The following is a 26954-nucleotide window of genomic DNA, read 5'->3' as shown; positions in this document are numbered from 1 at the left end:
TGACAAATACTGTTAAAAAGAAATATTAACGTGAATATTTAATAGTTTTAGCACTGCTTACTGCTAATTATAATTATCAATGATTACAATAATTTATATTATTAACATTATTTACAATAATAAGTATTATTATTATCAACAATCTATACAATAATTATTTTTATCAACATTCTTTACAATAATAAATATTATTATTTTTCCTTACAATAATGAATATTATTATTAATAACATTCCTTACAATAATGATTATTATTAATAATATTCTTTACAATAACCAGAATTATTTTTATTAACATTCTTTACAATAACGAATATTATTATTATCACTGCCTACAATAACGAATATTGTTATTATTAACAATCTTTACAATAATGAATATTATTATTATTAACACTCGTTACAATAACGAATATTGTTATTATTAACAATATTTACAATAACGAATATTATTATTATTAACAATCTTTACAATAACGAATATTGTTATTATTAACAATCTTTACAATAACGAATATTGTTATTATTAACACTCGTTACAATAACGAATATTATTATTATTAACACTCGTTACAATAATGAATATTATTATTATCACTGCCTACAATAACGAATATTATTATTATTAACAGTCGTTACAATAATGAATATTATTATTATTAACACTCGTTACAATAATGAATATTATTATTATCACTGCCTACAATAACGAATATTATTATTATTAACAGTCGTTACAATAATGGATATTATTATTATCATTGCCTACAATAACGAATATTGTTATTATTAACAATCTTTACAATAACGAATATTATTATTATTAACACTCGTTACAATAATGAATGTTATTATTAACATTCTATACAATAACTGTTTGTTTTGAATTTCGCGCAAAGCTACACGAGGGTTATCTGTGTTAGCCGTCACTGCTAAATTAGGGACGGCTAGCGCAGATAGCCCTCGAGTAGCTTTGCGCGAAATTCAAAACAAACCAAACCAAGATAGAGATATCTGTCTCTAATAATTATCTATGTGAACCACAACCTAACCTTTGCTTCTGCACCTTTTGATTCTCTAAACCTCTCCCTCCCAGAGCGTGTTCTTCTACAGTAGATAGTATTGAGAAACTTAAAAACCACTTTCACTGGATTTTATATAACTTTAAGAATTATTATTTAACATCCAACCTTTAAGAAACGAACGGTTAGTTACCAATGAACTGAAAACGAATGATCAGATAATGGTTTTGCTTCATTAGTACATCCACCTATATAGATGGGTTCGAATCCTTGTCGCACCAAACATGCTCGCCCGTGAGGGCGTTATAATGTGACGGTCGATCCCACTGCTCGTTCGTAAAAGAGTTGGCGGTAAGTGGTGATGACTAGCTGCCTTTCATCTAGTCTTATACTGCTAAATTGAGGACTTCTAGCGCAGATAGCCCTCGTGTAGCTTTGCGCGAAATTCGAAACAAACCAAACAAGCCACCTATGTAAAAAAGATTTAGGTATATCTCTGGGTACGTCTAGTAATAAACCACTTAACAAAGACTCCACAAGAGAAATGGAAAAAAAAAGTGCCAAAAACATTTTTAAGAACGTTAAAGTACAATCACTATCTATACCCATGAGACGTCACACCGATAAAAACCGAGTTTCGATACCCGTGGTTGAACAAGCACAGATAGCCAATTGTGTAGCCTCGTGCTTAATTCTAGACAAACAAACCAAAACTGTATGGATCACCCAAACATCATAAATTAGACTCACCTGTAAGACCCCTAGTATTAAATTCTCCGCTAACTCCTGTATCTACTTCACCATCTTTTCAACAATATCCCTTCGCACCTAAATGGCGCTAATGACAGGTTACGTGATTTCCTGATGAGTTTTAACAATATTATATTCACTCTTGATGTCGTTTTTAGGAACCCTTCCTTTCCTATAGCAGTAAGTATAAGCTTGGTATGAATCTTACTAGATAGGCTCTCCTCTCTATTACCAATGATATCTCTATAGGCTCTTCGAAATTTTTCTCAGGTTTTTTCTCAACAACAATTACTTTAAATCCATTTCAGCTCGCTATAAAAAAACAGCAAACGTATTGGTATGGGCAACAATATTCTTGTTGTTTTGCCTTCTATCTTTAGTTTCTATGGGCAACTATATTCTCGTTGGTTTGCCCTCTATCTGTAGTTTCTATGAGCAACAATATTCCCGTTGTTTTGGTCTCTATCTTTAGAGTCTATGGGGAACAATATTCTTGTTGTTTTGCCCTCTATCTTTAGTTTCTATGAGCAACAATATTCTCGTTGGTTTGCCCTCTATCTGTAGTTTCTATAAGCAACAATATTCCCGTTGTTTTGGTCTCTATCTTTAGAGTCTATGGGGAACAATATTCTTGTTGTTTTGCCCTCTATCTTTAGTTTCTATGGCAACAATATTCTCGTTGGTTTGCCCTCTATCTGTAGTTTCTATGGGTAACAATATTCTCGTTGATTTAGTCTCTATCTTTAGTTGTTATTGGCAACAATGTTCTCGTTCTTTTACCTTCTATCTGTAGTTTCTAAGGGTAACAATATTCTCGTTGATTTGCCCTCTATCTTTAGTTTTTGTGGGGAACAATATTCTTGTTGTTTTGCCCTCTATCTTTAGTTTCTATGGGCAACAATATTCTCGTTGGTTTGTCCTCTATCTTTAGTTTCTATAGGCAACAATATTCTCGTTGGTTTGCCCTCTATCTTTAGTTTCTATGAGCAACAATATTCTCGTTGTTTTTGGTCTCTATCTTTAGTTTCTGTGGGGAACAATATTCTTGTTGTTTTGCCCTCTATCTTTAGTTTCTATGAGAAACAATATTATCGTTGGTTTGCCCTCTATCTTTAATTTCTATGAGAAACAATATTCTCGTTGGTTTGCCCTCTATCTTTAATTTCTATGGGGAACAATATTCTCGTTGTTTTGGTCTCTATCTTTAGTTTCTATGAGAAACAATATTCTCGTTCGTTTGCCCTCTATCTTTTGTTTCTATGAGCAACAATATTCTCGTTGTTTTGCCCTCTATCTTTAGTTTCTATGAGAAACAATATTCTCGTTGTTTTGATCGCTATCTTTAGTTTCTATGGGTAACAATGTTCTCGTTGTTTTGGTCTCTATCTTTAGTTTCTAATGGTAACAATGTTCTCATTGTTTTACCTTCTATCTGTAGTTTCTATGGGTAACAATATTCTCGTTGATTTAGTCTCTATCTTTAGTTGTTATTGGCAACAATGTTCTCGTTGTTTTATCTTCTATCTGTAATTTCTATGGGTAACAATATTCTCATTGATTTGATCTCTATCTTTAGTTGTTATTGATAACAATGTTCTCGTTGTTTTATCTTCTATCTGTAGTTTCTATGGGTAACAATATTCTCATTGATTTGGTCTCTATCTTTAGTTGTTATTGACAACAATGTTCTAGTTGTTTTATCTTCTATCTGTAGTTTCTACGGGTGACAATATTCTCATTGATTTGGTCTCTATCTTTAGTTGTTATTGGCAACAATGTTCTCGTTGTTTTATCTTCTATCTGTAGTTTCTATGGGTAACAATATTCTCGTTGATTTAGTCTCTATCTTTAGTTGTTATTGGTAACAATGTTCTCATTGTTTTACCTTCTATCTGTAGTTTCTATGGGTAACGATATTGTCGTTGATTTAGTCTCTATCTTTAGTTGTTATTGGCAACAATGTTCTCGTTCTTTTACCTTCTATCTGTAGTTTCTATGGGCAACAATATTCTCGTTGGTTTGCCCTCTATCTTTAGTTTTTATTGGCAACAATGTTCTCGTTCTTTTACCTTCTATCTGTAGTTTCTATGGGTAACAATATTCCCGTTGTTTTGCCTTCTATCTTTAGTTTCTATGGGCAACTATATTCTCGTTGGTTTGTCCTCTATCTTTAGTTTCTATGGGCAACAATATTCTCGTTGGTTTGCCCTCTATCTGTAGTTTCTATGAGCAACAATATTCCCGTTGTTTTGGTCTCTATCTTTAGAGTCTATGGGGAACAATATTCTTGTTGTTTTGCCCTCTATCTTTAGTTTCTATGGCAACAATATTCTCGTTGGTTTGCCCTCTATCTGTAGTTTCTATGGGTAACAATATTCTCGTTGATTTAGTCTCTATCTTTAGTTGTTATTGGCAACAATGTTCTCGTTCTTTTACCTTCTATCTGTAGTTTCTAAGGGTAACAATATTCTCGTTGATTTGCCCTCTATCTTTAGTTTTGTGGGGAACAATATTCTTGTTGTTTTGCCCTCTATCTTTAGTTTCTATGGGCAACAATATTCTCGTTGGTTTGTCCTCTATCTTTAGTTTCTATAGGCAACAATATTCTCGTTGGTTTGCCCTCTATCTTTAGTTTCTATGAGCAACAATATTCTCGTTGTTTTAGGTCTCTATCTTTAGTTTCTGTGGGGAACAATATTCTTGTTGTTTTGCCCTCTATCTTTAGTTTCTATGAGAAACAATATTATCATTGGTTTGCCCTCTATCTTTAATTTCTATGAGAAACAATATTCTCGTTGGTTTGCCCTCTATCTTTAATTTCTATGGGGAACAATATTCTCGTTGTTTTGGTCTCTATCTTTAGTTTCTATGAGAAACAATATTCTCGTTCGTTTGCCCTCTATCTTTGTTTCTATGAGCAACAATATTCTCGTTGTTTTGCCCTCTATCTTTAGTTTCTATGAGAAACAATATTCTCGTTGTTTTGATCGCTATCTTTAGTTTCTATGGGTAACAATGTTCTCGTTGTTTTGGTCTCTATCTTTAGTTTCTAATGGTAACAATGTTCTCATTGTTTTACCTTCTATCTGTAGTTTCTATGGGTAACAATATTCTCGTTGATTTAGTCTCTATCTTTAGTTGTTATTGGCAACAATGTTCTCGTTGTTTTATCTTCTATCTGTAATTTCTATGGGTAACAATATTCTCATTGATTTGGTCTCTATCTTTAGTTGTTATTGGCAACAATGTTCTCGTTGTTTTGGTCTCTATCTTTAGTTTCTAATGGTAACAATGTTCTCATTGTTTTACCTTCTATCTGTAGTTTCTATAGGTAACAATATTCTCATTGATTTGATCTCTATCTTTAGTTGTTATTGATAACAATGTTCTCGTTGTTTTATCTTCTATCTGTAGTTTCTATGGGTAACAATATTCTCATTGATTTGGTCTCTATCTTTAGTTGTTATTGACAACAATGTTCTAGTTGTTTTATCTTCTATCTGTAGTTTCTACGGGTGACAATATTCTCATTGATTTGGTCTCTATCTTTAGTTGTTATTGGCAACAATGTTCTCGTTGTTTTATCTTCTATCTGTAGTTTCTATGGGTAACAATATTCTCGTTGATTTAGTCTCTATCTTTAGTTGTTATTGGTAACAATGTTCTCATTGTTTTACCTTCTATCTGTAGTTTCTATGGGTAACGATATTGTCGTTGATTTAGTCTCTATCTTTAGTTGTTATTGGCAACAATGTTCTCGTTCTTTTACCTTCTATCTGTAGTTTCTATGGGCAACAATATTCTCGTTGGTTTGCCCTCTATCTTTAGTTTTTATTGGCAACAATGTTCTCGTTCTTTTATCTTCTATCTGTAGTTTCTATAGGTAACAATATGCTCATTGATTTGGTCTCTATCTTTAGTTGTTATTGGCAACAATGTTCTCGTTCTTTTACCTTCTATCTGTAGTTTCTATGGGTAACAATATTCTCGTTGATTTAGTCTCTATCTTTAGTTGTTATTGGCAACAATGTTCTCGTTCTTTTACCTTCTATCTGTAGTTTCTATGGGTAACAATATTCTCGTTGATTTAGTCTCTATCTTTAGTTTCTAATGGTAACAATGTTCTCGTTGTTTTACCTTCTATCTGTAGTTTCTGTGGGTAACAATATTCTCGTTGACTTGGTCTCTATCTTTAGTTGTTATTGGCAACAATGTTCTCGTTGTTTTATCTTCTATCTGTAGTTTCTACAGGTAACAATATTCTCATTGATTTGGTCTTTATCTTTAGTTGTTATTGGCAACAATATTGTTGTCATTTTGGCTTTTTTTATGCGGTTCTTTGTGTTATCAGCTTTTAAAACTACTCTTTAATGAGCGAGGTGGTTACAGATATATTAATGACATATTTTGATACATGAAGTTATGGATTCCCTTCTCTTTTGGAACTGGTTGAATTCCATAATTATCAACACCCCAACATAAAACTCATATTTCCTCACTTTGACAATGTAGGAAATATATTCCCTTCTTGATGCCATGGTTACTATTGAAAACAACAAACCATCTATTAAACCAGTTATTCGACACTACAACTCGCACCATTTACCAAGTGCCAAACAGGGTGTAATTAATGGTCAAATTAATGAGATTGAAGAAAGTGAAACACCATGGACGGGAAGATACGAACATGAATAAAACTTCAAAAGGAACTTGTCCATTGCCTTTCTTGACAGTTACACTGCTAAGTCATTTTACAGTTTTTACAAACTAGATGTTAGCAAACGGCAGCAAAAAACAAACAAAAAACAACATCGCATCAAAACGCCGACTCTTGGAGAAACCTTGAACCACTTATTTTTCTCAAGTGATCAGAATATCTGATTTGAATATCCAAGTCCTGCAAAAACCTAGGAAAAGACAGAAGGATATAATACTTGTCGTTTCAGCTTTCAATAAAAACAATCCATACAAATACCAAATGTGCTTTGATAAGACCAATGGCTTAGAGGAATAGTGTATAATTAGGAGCAGTGTTTATGAAATAATATGTTCAGACACACGCGTAGGTGAATCCAGTCGTCCAATCCATGATCGTTTCAACGAACACATTCGAGCCACTGGAAATTTTTATAACAAACCCATCGCTGAACATTACATCAACGCACACGGCATAATTAACATTGTTGAGGTTGTTAACAATATTGAATATTTCTATGAACGTAAGTAAAGACACGACCCACGTCTTCAGAACGTAACTTTATTAGCTCAATATTTCACTATTACAGCTTCGGCAGGAGCTATTAATATCCTTAAAGTTCCCTAATCCAGTTAAATCTAGATTTAGATATCAGTGGATTACTTCACTGAATATTGAAACTTTCACAGTTACAGTGTTATGTATAACATCAGAACACTAGTTGAACAAATAATTTGTAGTGCTAATAGAATTATTTTGTTTTCTAGCAATGACCAGCTGAACATTTGCTGTTAAATCACTATATTTATTGCAACAATACTTCTTTAAATAAAGAATTATTAAATAATATAAATGGATACTAATTGTAGACACCAAAACTTGTCCTATGTAAAGGATTTACTGTAATACGTTCATTTTAATATCTGCGTTTGTTTCAGTTTGATGAATGTGACATATATTGTTGGATGGATGTTGCGAAAGTCCCGCCTGTTCTCTAAATTTGTAGAAGATTCTCGAAAGTAAGAATCAACAATATATCTTTTACGAAAGCATCAGAGTATCTTGAATGTTTTTGAACTTTCGAGAATATCGCCTAAAGATTATAAATTGACGCACCAAGAGACAGTAATAGAATATTATTGGTCACTTACAGTCAGTATACTATAAGCCTCGAAAGTTATAATTGTGGTTAACTCTTATTAATTGAAAAACTACAGAATTTGACCAAGAACGTTTATGTATTATAACAATACAATTCGAACACCAGCTCCATACAGTAGATAATAACCCTAACACCAACTACATACATTGGATAATAACCCTAACGTCAGTTCAATACACTAGATAATAACCCTAACATTAGCTCCATACAATATATGATAACCCTAACATCAGTTCAATACAGTAGATGATAGCCCTAACGTCAGTTCCATACAGTAGATGATAGCCCTAACGTCAGTTCAATACAGTAGATGATAACCCTAACATTAGCTCCATACAATATATGATAACCCTAACGTCAGTTTCATACAGTAGATGATAGCCCTAACGTCAGTTCCATACAGTAGATGATAATGATAATATCAGATAACAACAGGAAGTGATTATATTATAACAAACACTTGAAGCTCATTTATCATCATTATAAGTTGTCCGAAAAATCAGTTTGAAAACTGTCGAAAATAGTGGTCAGTAAATCTCTAGGTCCAGAAGAGCTTCAGATCATGTGTGTTTCCTAACCTTGAGCATGATAGTGAAGTTTAGCCTGGTTGTAGACCAGTAGAACTTGGCAACTGAACATAAGAAGCTTATTTGAATAGTGACGTTTAGACTTGGTAGTCCTTATTAATGTTTTGCTAACATCCGAAACTAACAGAGAACACATGTATGCGGTTTACTTTACGTGATATAAATATATAATGGAAAACATTTTGAGTTCGGTACATCAATTATCACTAGCTATCTGGGACGCGAGAACCCTACAACATGAGAAGCTCTGATTTCATAACAAAAAAACGGGTAGGAGGGAAGACCTCCATTAGATTGGTCTCCACCAGCTTGCACTAATAAACTGAAATTAATGGATCTGTACTAGTAGGATTTGATATGCATTTGAATTAAGTGAGTAATAATTATAGGGTTGTTAGATTGTATTACCTAAAGCGACATCTGTTATTTTATGTAGGGCACTTTTTTATGTACATTTGAATATGATATTGTTAGATGATTTACAAACGTGATGTTAGATAACTAAGGAGTTTCATGGCCATAGCGTGTCTTTTAAGAATAGCTAAAGGCAAGGAAAAAGATTTAGAAAGATTCCTGAGGGATACTCGACAAATGAACTTATTGAAGGTCTGTTTCTGGGAAAGTTAGTTTAATATGAATCGTAATTTTTATGATTCGAGCAGAAAGCTATGGCATAACTTTCTTTAACAAAGCTTCTTTGTTGCATTATCGAAGTTTGGGTCTTTGTAGACAGTAAACAATTCTGTCTGTTTGTCTTGAATTTCCCGCACAGCTACACGAGGGTTATCTGAGCTAATGTTCCCTAATTTAGCAGTGTAAGACTAGAGGGAAGGCATCTAGTCATCACCACCAGCTCTTCGGTTACTATTTCACCAACTAATAGTAGGATTAACCGCATTATTATAACACTCCCACAACTGAAAGGTAAACATGTTTGATGGAACGGGGATTCGAACCTCCGATCCTCAATTTGCGAGTTGAGCGCCCTAAACACCTGGCCATGCTGGGCGTACATCGTACTGACAGCATGGTACGACATATCAACTTACAAGCACCGTCCCCGAAAGTCACTGTTTTAATCCAAACCTAGATCCCTACATATTTCAGTTTGTTTATTGGATTGTGCGTAAAGCTGCACGTGAGATATCCGCGCAAGCTGTTTATAATTTTGAAATAATAGACGAGAGTAAAAGCAGCTAGTTAATACCACCCGCTGACAACCCTTGTGCTAGTTAATACCACCCGCTGACAACCCTTGTGTTAGTTTTCTCTGACAGAAAAATGGAATTATATTGTCATAATAATAATGTACGAAAAGCCTCAAAGTGCTTAACTAGTGTTTTTCTTTGTTGTTTTTATTAGCTGTAATGATTCGCGAACCAAGGATCCTCAGCTCTACTATCCGGCTACCAACTACTAAAACAAATATATTTGTGATAAGTATTTTCGAGAAGAACTACTTAACCCAAAACTAAAAACTTATTTCGAACCGAAATATAGGTTTACCCGTATTGGCGTATTCTGTTTATAAAAGTTCATTGCACAGTGAAGATATGATACGCAGATAAGAGGTCAACAAGAAGTCACCTGACTATCAGTTCTCTTCTGGTTATTTTGGTTAAAAGCAAAACGTATCATCTCTGCATAACACATACAAGAAATTTTAACCTCTAATAAGCAACAGAGAAAAACTATTAACTTCTAATAACATACACTAAAACTATTAACTTCTAATAAAATACACTAAAACTATTAACTTCTAATAACATACACTGGAACTATTATCTTCTAATAACATACACTAAAACTATTAACTTCTAATAACATACACTAGAACTACTAATTTCTAATAACATACACTAGAACTATTAACTTCTAATAACATAAACTAAAACTATTAACTTCTAATAACATACACTAAAACTAATAACTTCTAATAACATACACTGGAACTATTAACTTCTAATAACATACACTGGAACTATTAACTTCTAATAACATACACTAAAACTATTAACTTCTAATAACATACACTGGAACTATTAACTTCTAATAACATACACTAGAACTATTAACTTCTAATAACATACACTAGAACTATTAACTTCTAATAACATACACTAAAACTGTTAACTTCTAATAACATACACTAAAACTATTAACTTCTAATAACATACACTGGAACTATTAACTTCTAATAACATACACTGGAACTATTAACTTCTAATAACATACACTGGAACTATTAACTTCTAATAACATACACTGGAACTATTATCTTCTAATAACATACACTAAAACTATTAACTTCTAATAACATACACTGGAACTATTAACTTCTAATAACATACACTAGAACTATTAACTTCTAATAACATACACTAGAACTATTAACTTCTAATAACATACACTAAAACTATTAACTTCTAATAACATACACTAAAACTATTAACTTCTAATAACATACACTGGAACTATTAGCTTCTAATAACATACACTGGAACTATTAACTTCTAATAACATACACTGGAACTATTATCTTCTAATAACATACACTAGAACTATTAACTTCTAATAACATACACTAGAACTATTAACTTCTAATAACATACACTAAAACTATTAACTTCTAATAACATACACTGGAACTATTAACTTCTAATAACATACACTAAAACTATTAACTTCTAATAACATACACTGGAACTATTAACTTCTAATAACATACACTAAAACTATTAACTTCTAATAACATACACTGGAACTATTAACTTCTAATAACATACACTGAAACTATTAACTTCTAATAACATACACTGGAACTTTATCTTCTAATAACATACACTAAAACTATTAACTTCTAACAACATACACTGGAACTATTAACTTCTAACAACACACAAGAACTAGTAATCTCTAGTAACAAGTAGAGGGAATATTAACCTCTAATAACACATAAGTACTATTAAGTTCTAATAACACACAACAATCATTAACTTATAATAACATCCACAAGAACGATTAACCTCTATAAACACACGAGAGACTGTTAACTTCTAATCGCATAAACAGGAATGTTTAGTCTCTGATAACACATAGAAGAATTAATAACCCCTAATAGCACACAGGAACTACTAATCTGTAATAGCACATAAATAACTATTAACCTCAAATAAAATACAAGAACTAGTAAACTCTAATGACACGTGTAAAAACTATCAAACTCGTACAGCAATTGTTAACATCTAATAAAAGATACATGAACTATTACATTTTAATAACACACAAGAACAAATAACCTTTAATAACACACGAGAACAAATAACTTTTAATAACACACAATAACAAATAATCTTTAATAACACACAATAACAAATAACTTTTAATAACACACAAGAATAAATAACCTTCAATAACACACAAGAATAAATAACCTTCAATAACACACAAGAACAAATAACCTTTAACAACACATACAGGAACTATTAACTTTTAATAACACATAATAAAACAATTAATATTTGATAAAACATAAAAAACTATTAACTCCGAACAATACAAACAAGAACTAATAACTTTAAACAATACAAACAAGAACTAATAACTTCAAACAATACAAAGAAGAACTGACAACTTTTAATAACACCTACAAAAACTATTAACCTCAAGTAACATACACACGAACTAGTAACCTTAAGTAACATATACACAAAGTAGTAACCTCAAGTAACATATACATGAAATAATAACCTCAAGTAACATATACATGAAATAGTAACCTCAAGTAATATATACATGAAATAGTGACCTCAAGTAACATATACATGAAAGAGTAACCTTAAGTAACATATACACAAAGTAGTGACCTCAAGTAACATATACATGAAATAGTGACCTCAAGTAACATATACATGAAAGAGTAACCTCAAGTAATATATACATGAACTAGTATCCTCAAGTAACATATACACGAAATAGTGACCTCAAGTAACATATGCATGAAATAGTAGCCTCAAGTAACATATACATGAAATAGTGACCTCAAGTAACATATACATGAAAGAGTAACCTCAAGTAATATATACATGAACTAGTATCCTCAAGTAACATATACACGAAATAGTGACCTCAAGTAACATATACATGAAAGAGTAACCTCAAGTAATATATACATGAAATAGTGACCTCAAGTAACATATACATGAAAGAGTAACCTTAAGTAACATATACACAAAGTAGTGACCTCAAGTAACATATACATCAAATAGTGACCTCAAGTAACATATACATGAAAGAGTAACCTCAAGTAATATATACATGAACTAGTATCCTCAAGTAACATATACACGAAATAGTGACCTCAAGTAACATATGCATGAAATAGTAGCCTCAAGTAACATATACATGAAATAGTGACCTCAAGTAACATATACATGAAATAGTAACCTCAAGTAACATATACACGAACTAGTAACCTCAAGTAACATATACCTGAAATAGTGACCTCAAGTAGCATATACATGAACTAGTATCCTCAAGTAACATATACACGAAATAGTGACCTCAAGTAACATATGCATGAAATAGTAGCCTCAAGTAATATATACATGAAATAGTGACCTCAAGTAACATATACATGAAATAGTGATCTCAAGTAACATATACATGAAATAGTGACCTCAAGTAACATATACATGAAATAGTAACCTGAAGTGGCATATACACTAGCTATTAACCTCAAGTGGCATATACACTAACTATTAACCTCAAGTGGCATATACACTAACTATTAACCTCAAGTGACATATGCACGAACTATTAACCTCAAGTGACATATGCACGAACTATTAACCTCTAGTGACATATGCATAAACTATTAACCTCAAGTAACATATGCACAAACTAGTAACCATTTTCGAAGCATTCCTACAAAAGATTCCCTATATGATATATCCCAAGTCAAACAAACTGGTAGAGATGAACCAGCACAATGTCCCCCACTTTCTCCTGACATAACCTCTTTTGATTTTATTTGGGATAGGGGTGTTAAAAGATCAGGTGTATTTGACAACCGTGTGTGATGTCATGGATCTTCGCCACAGAAAAATCGATATAATAATTTAAGTGATTCCTGCGACACTGGACAACACCAAGAGGGAGACAGAGTATTGTCAACATTCTTCGAGCAACAAGCGGTGCACATATGGAAGTATACTAATGCAATTCATGAGTTGTTCGTGAAGTTAAATAAGACTGCAGTTTTCTATCTGGAACATTCTTAAGTAAAACTGGATTGTTCTATCAATAACGGGCTTAAATAAAACTGGAGTGTTCTATCTACAACATGCTTAAATAAAACTGGAGTGTTCTATCTACAACATGCTTAAATAAAACTGGAGTGTTCTATCTACAACATGCTTAAATAAAACTGGAGTGTTCTATCTACAACATTCTTAAATAAAACTGGAGTGTTCTGTCTACAATATCCTTAAATAAAACTGGAGTGTTCTGTCTACAACATGCTTAAATAAAACTGGAGTGTTCTATCTACAACATTCTTAAATAAAACTGGATTGTTCTATCTATTACATGCTTAAATAAAACTGGAGTGTTCTATCTATAAAATGCTTAAATGAAACTGGAGTGTTCTATCTACAACATTCTTAAATAAAACTGGAGTGTTCTATCTACAACATTCTTAAATAAAACTGGATTGTTCTATCTATTACATGCTTAAATAAAACTGGAGTGTTCTATCTATAAAATGCTTAAATGAAACTGCAGTGTTCTATCTACAACATGCTTAAATAAAACTGGAGTGTTCTATCTACAACATTCTTAAATAAAACTGGAGTGTTCTGTCTACAATATCCTTAAATAAAACTGGAGTGTTCTGTCTACAACATGCTTAAATAAAACTGGAGTGTTCTATCTACAACATTCTTAAATAAAACTGGATTGTTCTATCTATTACATGCTTAAATAAAACTGGAGTGTTCTATCTATAAAATGCTTAAATGAAACTGGAGTGTTCTATCTACAACATTCTTAAATAAAACTGGAGTGTTCTGTCTACAACATGCTTAAAAAAAACTGAAGTGTTCTATCTACAACATTCTTAAATAAAACTGGAGTGTTCTATCTATTACATGCTTAAATAAAACTGGAGTGTTCTATCTATAAAATGCTTAAATGAAACTGCAGTGTTCTATCTACAACATTCTTAAATAAAACTGGAGTGTTCTATCTATTACATGCTTAAATAAAACTGAAGTGTTCTATCTATAACATGCTTAAATGAAACTGGAGTGTTCTGTCTACAACATGCTTAAATAAAAGTGGAGTGTTCTATCTATAGCATGCTTAAATAAAATTGGAGTGTTCTATCAATAACATGCTTAACTAAAACTGGAGTGTTCTATCTATAATATGCTTAAATAAAACTGGAGTGTTTTATTTATAACATGCTTAAATAAAACTGGAGTGTTCTATCTATAAAATGCTTAAATAAAACTGGAGTGTTCTATTTACAACACGCTTAAATAAAACTGGAGTGTTCTATATATATAATGCTTGAAGCTATTAATTTTTTAAATGGATCAGATAATTTATGAACACTTTGTACCATTAGCCTTTGATAACACATACAGGAATTGTTTGTTTAGAATTACGCACAAAGCTACAAAATGAGTTATCTGTTCTCTGCCCACCAAGGGTATCGAAACCTAATTTTTAGCGATGTGAGTCCGCAGACATGCTGCTGTGCCACTGTAAACTGGAGTGTTCTATCTATAAAATGCTTAAATAAAACTGGAGTGTTCTATTTACAACATGCTTAAATAAAACTGGAGTGTCCTATATATATAATGCTTGAAGTTATTATTTTTTTAAATGGATCAGATAATTTATGAACACTTTGTACTATTAGCCTTTGATAACATATACAGGAATTGTTTGTTTAGAATTACGCACATAGCTACAAAATGAGTTATCTGTTCTCTGCTCACCAAGGGTATCGAAACCTAATTTTTAGCGATGTGAGTCCGCAGACATGCTGCTGTGCCACTGTAAACTGGAGTGTTCTATCTATAAAATGCTTAAATAAAACTGGAGTGTTCTATTTACAACATGCTTAAATAAAACTGGAGTTTCCTATATATATAATGCTTGAAGTTATTAATTTTTTAAATGGATCAGATAATTTATGAACACTTTGTACTGTTAGCCTTTGATAACATATACAGGAATTGTTTGTTTAGAATTACGCACATAGCTACAAAATGAGTTATCTGTTCTCTGCCCACCAAGGGTAACGAAACCTAATTTTTAGCGATGTGAGTCCGCAGACATGCTGCTGTGCCACGTGGGTTCATACAGGAACTATCCGTACAATATGCGAATGATAAACGTTAAGGGCTATAGAAGATATGAAATCCTGTCTAAAGAAAGAGGGTTAGGTTTAACTGACGTTACTGATGGTTCTAGTGTGTCGTCGTGAACAAACTCTCGTCTTTTGTACTTTACATTTCTAAACAGACATTAATTCTGACTCAGCACAACAACATCTAGTTTGGTAACGGGCTGAGATACCAAACACAACTGCCGTGGCCATCATACAGCCCGACACGACGACACCGAACACTAAAGAGCTTGGCTCCTAAAACCCACGAGCTTTTGCCTCTTTTCTTCTGCTGTCTATCTCTAACTAGCCTCTGAGATGACAAACTCACATAAAAGATATAGTTCAGGAAGTTGACAACTGTTTTTGTTGGCATCTCCCGTGAATACTAATCAAGAAACACCTGGCATTGCGAACTTCTGCCTGTCATAACTAGTTCTCTCCCCTCGGAAAAAATACACATAAATAGAAGACAAAAGACGTAAACGAAATAATATTACTTCTGGAAAAAACAGGCAGTAATCTGACGAGGACGTGAGTCTGTTTTAGTTAACGATACAGAAATTTATGATTCATTACTAAAACTACTCCTAAATAACATTAAGCAGGACAAGAAGGTATTATATTATCACTTACGTAACGAATCACTTTCTGACTCTCTTCAACTTAATGTGGTCAGCATATAGTTTGTTACAAAGAAACTGACACTCTATCTTGGATATTGATTTAATGATGTTAGAAAAACATGCGTTATTAGTATACTCCAGTTTTATCTCAGCTTTTCTGACTTCATTGTTAATGATCCTAACTAATCTCTGATTATTCTGATATTTTTTGACCAGTTTTGTCCTTTCTTTTCTAGTCTTTCCTGATTATTTGAACATCTTTGTTTAAATAGCCTTGACTGCTTATCACCATAACTATTTATAACAGTTCTATGCTCTTTTTCAACGACTATAGTGTTTTTCTAACTATTATTAATTTTATAATATTTATTGTCATATTTAAGTTTTCGTGCATTAAAATTGGGGCCGGGCATATTCTAGTGGTTAACATGCTGGCTCTGCGCATCACAGGATCCAAGGTTCGAGACTTAATGATGTATAAAATGGTGTAAACATTTAACTTTGGGCGAGTTACAGAAATAACGATCGATCTTTTTATTTTGGTCTGATAAAGAAGACAATCTCTTGTGTCGAAGGTTCCTCATGTCTGTCTCCACTTCCTTTGGTCAGTAGTTTCAAATTAGGGACATTTGTCCCTAAGCGTGGAAGCACATTATTCTAATATAATAGTAACTATTAAACAATGGTTGAAAAATAAGAATTTTGTGGAACGTATTACGTTGAACAAAACAAACCAATGTTGTATAGAAACACGTAAGTCTCCCAAAATAAAACCCCCACCTTACTTTTATAAATCATTGTCTAACAGTTTATTATTAGTGACGGCTTTATCTAATTACAAGATGTCTCTGACCTTTGACCTGACATTTTAGCATTTGTACGAATAAAGTTGAAAACTGGAATTTTCATATTGTAACTTTCAGGTCGAAAATTTTACCGTTTTATGTCTTGTCCAAGCCTGTAGAAACAAGCTTATAATTCTGTGTGTAAAACGAAGAGTCTATCAGTTGTGTACGCCTTAACTTGTATTTCATAAAAAGTGTCATTACAACGACGTTACGTGGACCTCAAGACCTCAGAGTAGTGAGCACCGACTACATCGTATGTATTTAACTTCTTACTAGAGGTATCTATTCCTTTACAGTAAGTGTATATGTATGATGCGAGGAATTACTGTCTAGAGTCTAGACACTAGAAGATAAGTTGAATTATACAGTTGCGAGTTGAGAGGTAGCTCGGTAAAAACAGTTTGATATCGTATACGGTTTGGCTGTTCTTTCTGTGTGGTAACGAATACAGTAAAAACAACAGTGTTGGTAATAGAAATGTGAAGCTGTAATGGTAGGGTTCATGAAGATAGATAAATAGGAATTTGGAGCTGTAATGGAAGGGTTCATGAAGATAGATAAATAGGAATGTGGCGCTGTAATGGTAGGGTTCATGAAGATAGATAGATAGAAATGTGGAGCTGTAATGGAAGGGTTCATGAAGATAGATAAATAGGAATGTGGAGCTGTAATGGTAGGGTTCATGAAGACAGATAAATAGGAATGTGGAGCTGTAATGGAAGGGTTCATGAAGATAGATAAATAGGAATGTGGAGCTGTAATGGTAGGGTTCATGAAGATAAATAAATAGGAATGTGGAGCTGTAATGGTAGGGTTCATGAAGATAGATAAATAGGAATGTGGAGCTGTAATGGTAGGGTTCATGAAGATAGATAAATAGGAATGTGGAGCTGTAATGGTAGGGTTCATGAAGATAGATAAGTAGGAACGTGGAGCTGTAATGGAAGGGTTCATGAAGATAGATAAATAGGAATGTGGAGCTGTAATGGTAGGGTTCATGAAGACAGATAAATAGGAATGTGGAGCTGTAATGGAAGGGTTCAATGAAGATAGAAATGACTGAAGGTAAGGGAAGGAGTCACCTGACAACATCTGAGTAAGTGAAGAGTCACCTGATAACACCTGAGTGAGGGAGGAGTCACCTGACAACATCTGAATGAGGGAGGAGTCACCTGACAACAACTGAGTAAGTGAGGAGTTACCTGACAACACCTGAGTGAGGGAGGAGTCACCTGACAACACCTGAGTTAGGGAGGAGTCACCTGACAACATCTGAGTAAGTGAGGAGTCACCTGACAACACCTGATTGAGGGAGGAGTCACCTGACAACATGTGAGGGAGGGAGGAGTCACCTGACAACACCTGAGTGAGGGAGGAGATACCTGACAATATCTGAGTGACGGAGGAGTCACCTGACAATACCTGATTGAGGGAAGAGTCACCTGACAACATCTGAGTGAGGGAGGAGTCACCTGACAACACCTGATTGAGGGAGGAGTCACCTGACAACACCTGAGTGAGGGAGGAGTCACCTGACAACATCTGAGTGAGGGAGGAGTCACCTGACAACACCTGAGTGAATGAGGAGTCATTTGACAACATGTGATGGAGGGAGGAGTCACCTGACAACATCTGAGTGAGGGAGGAGTCACCTGACAACACCTGATTGAGGGAGGAGTCACCTGACAACACCTGAGTGAGGGAGGAGTCACCTGACAACATCTGAGTGAGGGAGGAGTCACCTGATAACATCTGAGTGAGGGAGGAGTCACCTGACAATACCTGAGTGATTGACGTGATGTTAAGTTTCATATTTTAGTTATTAACTCATTTTAAAAACAGTACAAGACAAAAGTAGATATATGTGACATATATATGTATAGTATTCTTGTATTTATGTCTGCATATAAACGTGAGACCCCTAGTGGCTCATAAGAAAAAAAAGTCTGCAGGGTTACGACCCTGAAATTCGGGTTTCGATAGCTGTGAGCTGTGGTGGACAGATAGCAATTTGCTTATTGTGTAGGTTTTGGTGACAAATCACAGATAGTCTGTTGTACAGGTCTGAGTATAATAATAACCAATCCAAAAACGTAAATTCAGACATATACATATATATATATATACATTTGCAAATGCTCATAACTTATATTACTGTCGCTGGGACCTCGACCGGTTAATCCTCACATCTAACGTAAAGTAATGAGGACGCAAGCATCTCGCAATAACATTGTGGATACAAACTCGGTCATTTTGGTATGTATTATGTTATTTATATCTATAAATATGGTACTCGCGCCATTACATATATATATATATATATATATATACAGGGGTGGACAAAAGTGTGTCCCCTCTGAAATTTGCTGTTATTTGTTCTATCGTTTATTAGATAACAGAAAAATGTGTAACATTATATGTTTTGGAATACATTCAACAAAACCTGTTAAATTTAAGATTTCAAATCCTAATTTTAACACTGACTTCTGTAAGTCCCCGAACTTTTCATGATACTAATTAAAGTTTCTCATGAAAAGGTAACTTTATCTAAAAGACAGGATCATATATATATATATATTTCCACATTCATCCAAAACGTTTAGTTACATGCTTAAGCGCCACCTATTATTAGTATAATAAAGAGTGCAAATATTCGGCTATTTAATTTTGTTTCATTCGCAATTCTGTGTGGAAGATCTAAAGAACCAGGGTCGTCACGTCCAGAATTCAGATGAAACTTAAAACCTTAACCGTATGATAATTAACTCGACATATTTGATACATGGTTGAATAAGCTACACACAAGCACAAACTGTATAGTCTTACAAAGGATATACATTATGCATACACTTTGGTGGTTTAATGGCAATCTTGACAACTTGTAGCACTAAAATCCAGTGCTAGATCCCTGAGGTGATCACCCTCACAGATAGCCAATTGTGCAACTTGTGCGGTAAAAACAAACAAATAATGCATTACGCTCAGTTGGTATGATATATAAATCGTCTCGTAAATAACAATAATAAAGACTAGGCTTCTTTAACTAAATACATAACGTTTACATAAAGTGCAGAGTTAGTTCACTAAGGAACAAACAAAGTGCAGAGTTAGTTCATTGAGGAACAAACAGAGTATAATGCTAGTTAAATTATTAACAAACAAAGTGCAGAGTTAGTTCATTAAGGAACAAACAGAGTATAGAGCTAGTTAAATTATTAACAAACAAAGTGCAGAGTTAGTTCATTGAGGAACAAACAGAGTATAATGCTAGTTAAATTATTAACAAACAAAGTGCAGAGTTAGTTCATTAAGGAACAAACAGAGTATAGAGCTAGTTAAATTATTAACAAACAAAGTGCAGAGTTAGTTCATTAAGGAACAGAGTATAGAGCCAGTTAAATTATTAACAAACAAAGTGCAGAGCTAGTTCATTAAGGAACAAACAGAGTATAGAGCTAGTTAAATTATTAAAAAACAAAGTGCAGAGTTAGTTCATTGAGGAACAAACAGAATATAGAGCTAGTTAAATTGTTAACAAACAAAGTGCAGAGTTAGTTCATTAAGGAACAAACAGAGTGTAGTGTTAGTTAAATTATTAACAAACAAAGTACAGTATTAGTTTATTTATAAAAAATAATAATTTAAGCTTAGGTTCACTAAGAAATAAATAAACTGGAAAATAAATCCACTATGAAAAGAATGCAGCATTAGCCCATTAAGTAAGACAGTACAGCGTTATTCGAATATTATAGAACTAAGTGTCATTTCTTCCATTCAAACCTTGTAGAACTATGTGTGTGTTTTTCTCAAAGTAAAGCCACATCGGGCTATCTGTTGAGTCCACCGAGGGATTCGACCCCTAATTTAGGAGAACGGTGTGACAGAACCTTGTAGAACTACGTGTCAGTTCTTCCATTCAATTCTTACACAACTGTGTGTTTGTTCTTACATTAAACCCAGTCACGAGCGTGGATGAAATTCTTGGATGTGAATCTAAGGGGTTTCGATTTGCAGCCCGCTGCTGTAAAATCGCGAACGCCAGAACTAGCTCATTAGTTGACTTTTGCTACTGTTGCTGCTTTGTTTCTAAGCTTTCAGTTAAAACCCAGGTAGTCCTTTGTGTAGCTCCGAGCGAACACTCTGAAAAAAAATAATAAACTATTTAAGCCTTATAGAATGAAACGTATTAGTTCTGTGATTCAAATCTTACAAATTTGAGGCTTTGTAGAGCCATTTATCAGTTCTTTCGTTCACATTTTAAAGAACTACGTGTCAGTTCTTACAGTTAGGCCTTGTAGAATTATTTATCAGCTCTTTCATTCACATCTTACAAAATTAACGTGTCAGTTCTTTCACTTAGGCTTTGTAGAGCCACTTATCAGTTCTTTTGTTTATATCTGACGCGGCTGACAGTTGAACATTACTGATTAACAGTTTGTGTATAATTAAGCACGAAGCTACACAATGGGTTATCTGTGTTCTACCCACCACTGGTATCGAAACACAATTTCTAGCTCCTCTTTACAGATTTCACCCAATCATATGCAGTTCTTCCATTTAGAGAGGGTACCTCTAAGTTTCAGTCCTATCATTCAGATTTTGAATAGCTAAGCATCAGCTATTCTCGGAACTGAGCTATCAGAGACGTCACACAGAGAACGACGCTATTGTCCTTTTATTACTTACCAATATCTACCTATTTAAAATTTCTTTTTATTCATGACAAAAAAACAAAAGAAACATTTTGTTAAGTCTCTGTTTAGGTTTCAGGTTGGCCGAATGATGCAAGTTTTCTGCAGCGGACCCCTGCTGTCAAACGACACAGCTTTACGAAGTCGATAGCAATCACTACAGCCAGGTAGTGGAGCCGACTGTCTCGGCACCTCCAAAGTCGCTCACGTTTTTGTCTCCACCAGACTTTAGACACGTTAATCTCGGTTATTCATTCTTTCGTTCCGTCAGGTATGTGGAACGGTCGGGTATTAGACGACCGTTGCGTAGAATTAACTCCTGTTGTAAGTTTCCTTAGCTAAAGCGGTCTATCACCACAAATATGTCATATATGATCTGTTTATTGTCATCCAGCTGTACGTAGAAATCATTCAACACGACTGAACAGTTCATGTCTTCTCTAGAAACATCTTGATGAACTCCGAGTTAGGTTGATAACTTAGAGATATGCAGTTGTTCTAGTGACCCTCGAAGGTTATTTCGGGATGCAAATACGAGAGTTATATATTATTACTTATCTTACCTAAAATGCTGCCATATTTAGTCTTCTTCTAAAACTGGGTGAAATTAATGTTTTATCGGATTTTAAAGAAAAATCTCAGTGTTTTTATCCACAGCGATGTCTGAGTGAAGCTTCGGTTTTTACCAAGTATGCCCCCCAGTGGTACATTGGTATGTCTGCAACTTTACACTGCTAGAAACCGTGTTCGATACCCGTGGTGAGCAGAGCACAGATAGCCCTTTTTTGTAGCTTTGTGAATAATACCACAACAAAAACAAACAAACTTGCCAGGTTTTTTTAGCAGAGTCACAATGGTTTTAATGACAGTGATGTCATAGTGAAAGTTTCGGTTCTTATCAGATACCTGACAAAATCACATTGTTTCTGTTGAATAAATGGTTTTCATAAGATAATGAAGGAGTGAGATAATGTTTTATCTTCTAAACTATATAAAAAATGTTAAACTTTAAGTTCTTTCCCCCACCCCTAACTCCAACGTTCTACTGACGTCAAAGTGTGCCAGTATGTTCGGGTGATTAAGAAGATAGACTGACATTCTTCGAGTTGCGGAATCGAAACTCTTTGCCTAATATGCTCGTCCTCTCCGCCATGGATTCATTACAATGTGACGATCAATTCCTCTATTCGTTGATGAACAGAATTGTCTGTAGGTGGTGTTGACCGTCTGCCTTCACCTCCTCGTGTACCATTTCAAAATTAAGGGTGATTTGTGTAGGTAGACCTCGAGTAGCCTTGTAGGAAATTCAACAAAACAAACATGCGAGTAAAGCTTGACTTTATTGGACATACAAAGAGATTGGATATTTTTATGTAAATATTCTAGACATTAGAGTTGGCAGTGAGATTAAACTCGCCTAGCGTAGCCAGGTGGTTAAGGCGCTCGACTCGTAACCCGAGGGTCGCGGGTTCGAATCCCGGGTCGCACCAAACATGCTCGCCCTTTCAGCTGTGGTGGCGTTATAATGTAACGATCAATCCCACTATTCGTTAGTAAAAGAGTTGCCTAAAAGTTGGCGGTGGGTGGTGATGATTGGTTGCCCTCGTGTAGCTTTGAGCGAAATTCAAAACAAACAAACTAGATAAAACTCAGGAATTTAGATTGACAAAAATAAATTTCTGTGTAAACTCAATATTAGAATAATTACGTATTGTTTATAACACTGTTTTAGATTATCTCTACAGTATATACTTTTGTTCTAGCTGTTGTGGACTACTTGTGCTGTGCCCACTGCGTGTATGTAAATCCGATTTTGGCGTTATAAGCCCCAAGGAGGGAATTATGATACATAAATAAAGTGAAATACATTATTATTTCTAGCTGTATGTTTTAAGCTGATTTTCCACAACTCTACGATCTTCACGTTCAAACTCCAGGTTTTATTTCTTCCCCATATGACACCATGACGTCATATACTAAAATTTATATTTTTTCGTGTAATATCATAGTTGATTCTCTAAATGTTTATTTGTTTGTTTGGAATTTCGTGCAAAACCACACGAGGACTATCTGCGCTAGCCGTCTTTAATTTAGCAGTGAAACACTAAAGGGAAGACAGCTTGGGCTACTATTTTACCAACAAATAGTGGGATTCATCGTGACATTATAATGTTCCTACGACGAGAAGGATAACCATGACTGGTGAAACGTAAACTCAAATCGACCACCTTCAGATTACGAGTCGAGGGCCTAACTACCTGGCTATGCCGAGCTCGTTCTGTATTATAGGAGTAGTCTGTCATGCAGCACGTGCTGACTTAATGTTGTTAAGTCTTCCTAATGTTGCTCGTGCTATGGATAATTTGGTTTATCACTCTTGTCACTTTATTTTTGTTGTGGTGCGGACAAAACTGCAGCTCAATGTTGCCCAGACTCCGTTCTGAGTATGTTTACATTTCTTATACACATACCTCCTTCCTCTAGTAGATTTGTCGCTCTGTTTGTCTTTCTATTTCTCTATCTGCCTTCAGTGGCACAACGTTAAATCTGCGACCTACTACGCTAAAAACAAGGTTTTGTTACTTGTGGTCGCAGCACAAATAGCGCGCTATGTATTTTACACTTAGTTACAAACAGATCTATACATTTTCTGCCTGTCTGTCTGTTCAGATATATTTTTCATATTTATCTGTTTATCGATGTGGTTATTTGGTCGTTTATCTATTTATCTGTCTGTCTGCCTACATATTTATCTATCTGCTAATCGGTTTGGCTATTGGGTTGTTTGTCTACTTATTTATCTATTTCTCTCTCTATCTTTTTATCACTATTGCTATCATTATCTTTGTCTATGTGGTTGTCTACCTGTCCGTCTGTTTATCATAGTGGCTATTTGAATGCTAGTCCATTTGTCTCTTTACCTAGGCACATCAGTAACTTCGCTTTTCTTGACTCAGCAGATAGCCCGATGTGGCTTTGCTATAAGACAATACACACATACAAACTTCGCTCTTATTTTTTATTATTTTCGGTTTTATAGAAACATTATGGTTAAATAAAAATTCCGTAGAATACTGCAGAACTAAGTATACGACACACGGATCATTTTATAACAAAACGAACATTAAATATTGCAGCAACTGGTTTGGTTCACAAGTTTGCATTCAGAATACTTTAATATGTTTTAAATACCTAATCTGATTGAGAAAGGTATTTTTAAAGTTCATACAATAATCACTCGCATCAAAAAAGTAAAAGAAAAAGTGTGAAAGGTCTAATTCAGATTTTTCCTGTGCACAGAAGGATAAATATATTTACATTTCGCAGAGGGCGCTTTGACAACCTTGTTAGACAAAAGATTGAGTGATCGGGGCGTGGCCAGTCGCGTCTCATTTCACTTTCCCTCGTAATTTCTTAATTGACGCTTGAATGAACTGAACGTATATCCTATAGAGTTTATAGGCCTATAAAAAGTTCGGAAGTACGTTGAATCTTATCTTTATTTATATTATGTCTTATCATTTACTATCTTTGATACTTTATGGATTGTACTTAGTATATAACTATTATTAATGTTGAATTAGTAAGAATATTTTTACTGGAATGCGTTTGTTTATATATTTATATTTCGATTTGCTTAAAACTTAACATTGCTTATGTGTAAGTTTAACTAGATTGACTGCGAGTGTCAAAGCTGAGAATGCCCTATAACCGTAATTCGAAATGTAAGTAAATGCAAACGATATTTCGAATTCTGTTGCTTTGAATGTGTGCATATATATATGTTATGTAAAAATAAAATGAATTTCTCACGTTGTGACGAGTACTAATTATTGTATGTGTTGGATACAACGAATAGTGGGATTGACTGCACATTATAACGCCCCCACGGCTGAAAGGGCGAGCATGTTTGGCGCGACGAGGATGCGAACTCGCGACTCTCGGATTACGAGTCGCACGCCTTAACGCGCTTGGCCATGCCGGGCCATTTATTCGTTGGTAAAAGAGTAGCCCAAGATTTGGCGGTGGGTGGTGATGACTAGCTGCCTTCCCTCTAGTCTTACACTGCTAAATTAGGGACGATTAGCGCAGATAGCCTTCGTGTGGCTTTGCGCGAAATTCAAAAACAAACAAGAAAAGCAAGCAAAGAAAGATTATGAATAAGTAACTGGTATTATTGACATAGGAAGATAAAGATATACGTATTTTGATCTACTATACAACGTTCTATCATTTAAGTTTAAATATATTAGTGTCACTTTCCGTGAAACTTTATCTTCAATTTCGTTCTTGTACACGAGCTAATAAACTATCGATGTTTATTTGTATTTCTCTGATTCGAACTAAAAGTCTGTCAATGTTGATTTTATTTCTCTGATTCAAACTAATAAACTGTCGATGTTGATTTTATGTCTCTGATTCGAACTAATAAACTGTCGATGTTGATTTTATTTCTCTGATTCGAACTAATAAACTGTCGATGTTGATTTTATTTCTCTGATTCGAACTAATAAACTGTCGATGTTGATTTTATTTCTCTGATTCGAACTAATAAACTGTCGATGTTGATTTTATTTATCTGATTCGAACTAATAAACTGTCGATGTTGATTTTATTTCTCTGATTCGAACTAATAAACTGTCGATGTTGATTTTATGTCTCTGATTCGAACTAATAAACTGTCGATGTTGATTTTATTTCTCTGATTCGAACTAATAAACTGTCGATGTTGATTTTATTTCTCTGATTCGAACTAATAAACTGTCAATGTTGATTTTATTTCTCTGATTCGAACTAATAAACTGTCGATGTTGATTTTATGTCTCTGATTCGAAGTAATAAACTGTCGATGTTGATTTTATTTCTCTGATTCGAACTAATAAACTGTCGATGTTGATTTTATTTCTCTGATTCGAACTAATAAACTGTCGATGTGATGATTTTATTTCTCTGATTCGAACTAATAAACTGTCGATGTTGATTTTATTTCTCTGATTCGAACTAATAAACTGTCGATGTTGATTTTATTTCTCTGATTCGAACTAATAAACTGTCGATGTTGATTTTATTTCTCTGATTCGAACCAATAAACTGTCGATGTTGATTTTATTTCTCTGATTCGAACTAATAATATGGCGATGTTGATTTGTATTTCTCTAATGTTGATTCTTAAC

The sequence above is a fragment of the Tachypleus tridentatus genome, chromosome 9, assembly GCF_004210375.1.
Source record: "Tachypleus tridentatus isolate NWPU-2018 chromosome 9, ASM421037v1, whole genome shotgun sequence".
Classification (NCBI taxonomy): domain Eukaryota; kingdom Metazoa; phylum Arthropoda; class Merostomata; order Xiphosura; family Limulidae; genus Tachypleus; species Tachypleus tridentatus.
This window is presented reverse-complemented; position numbering follows the sequence as displayed.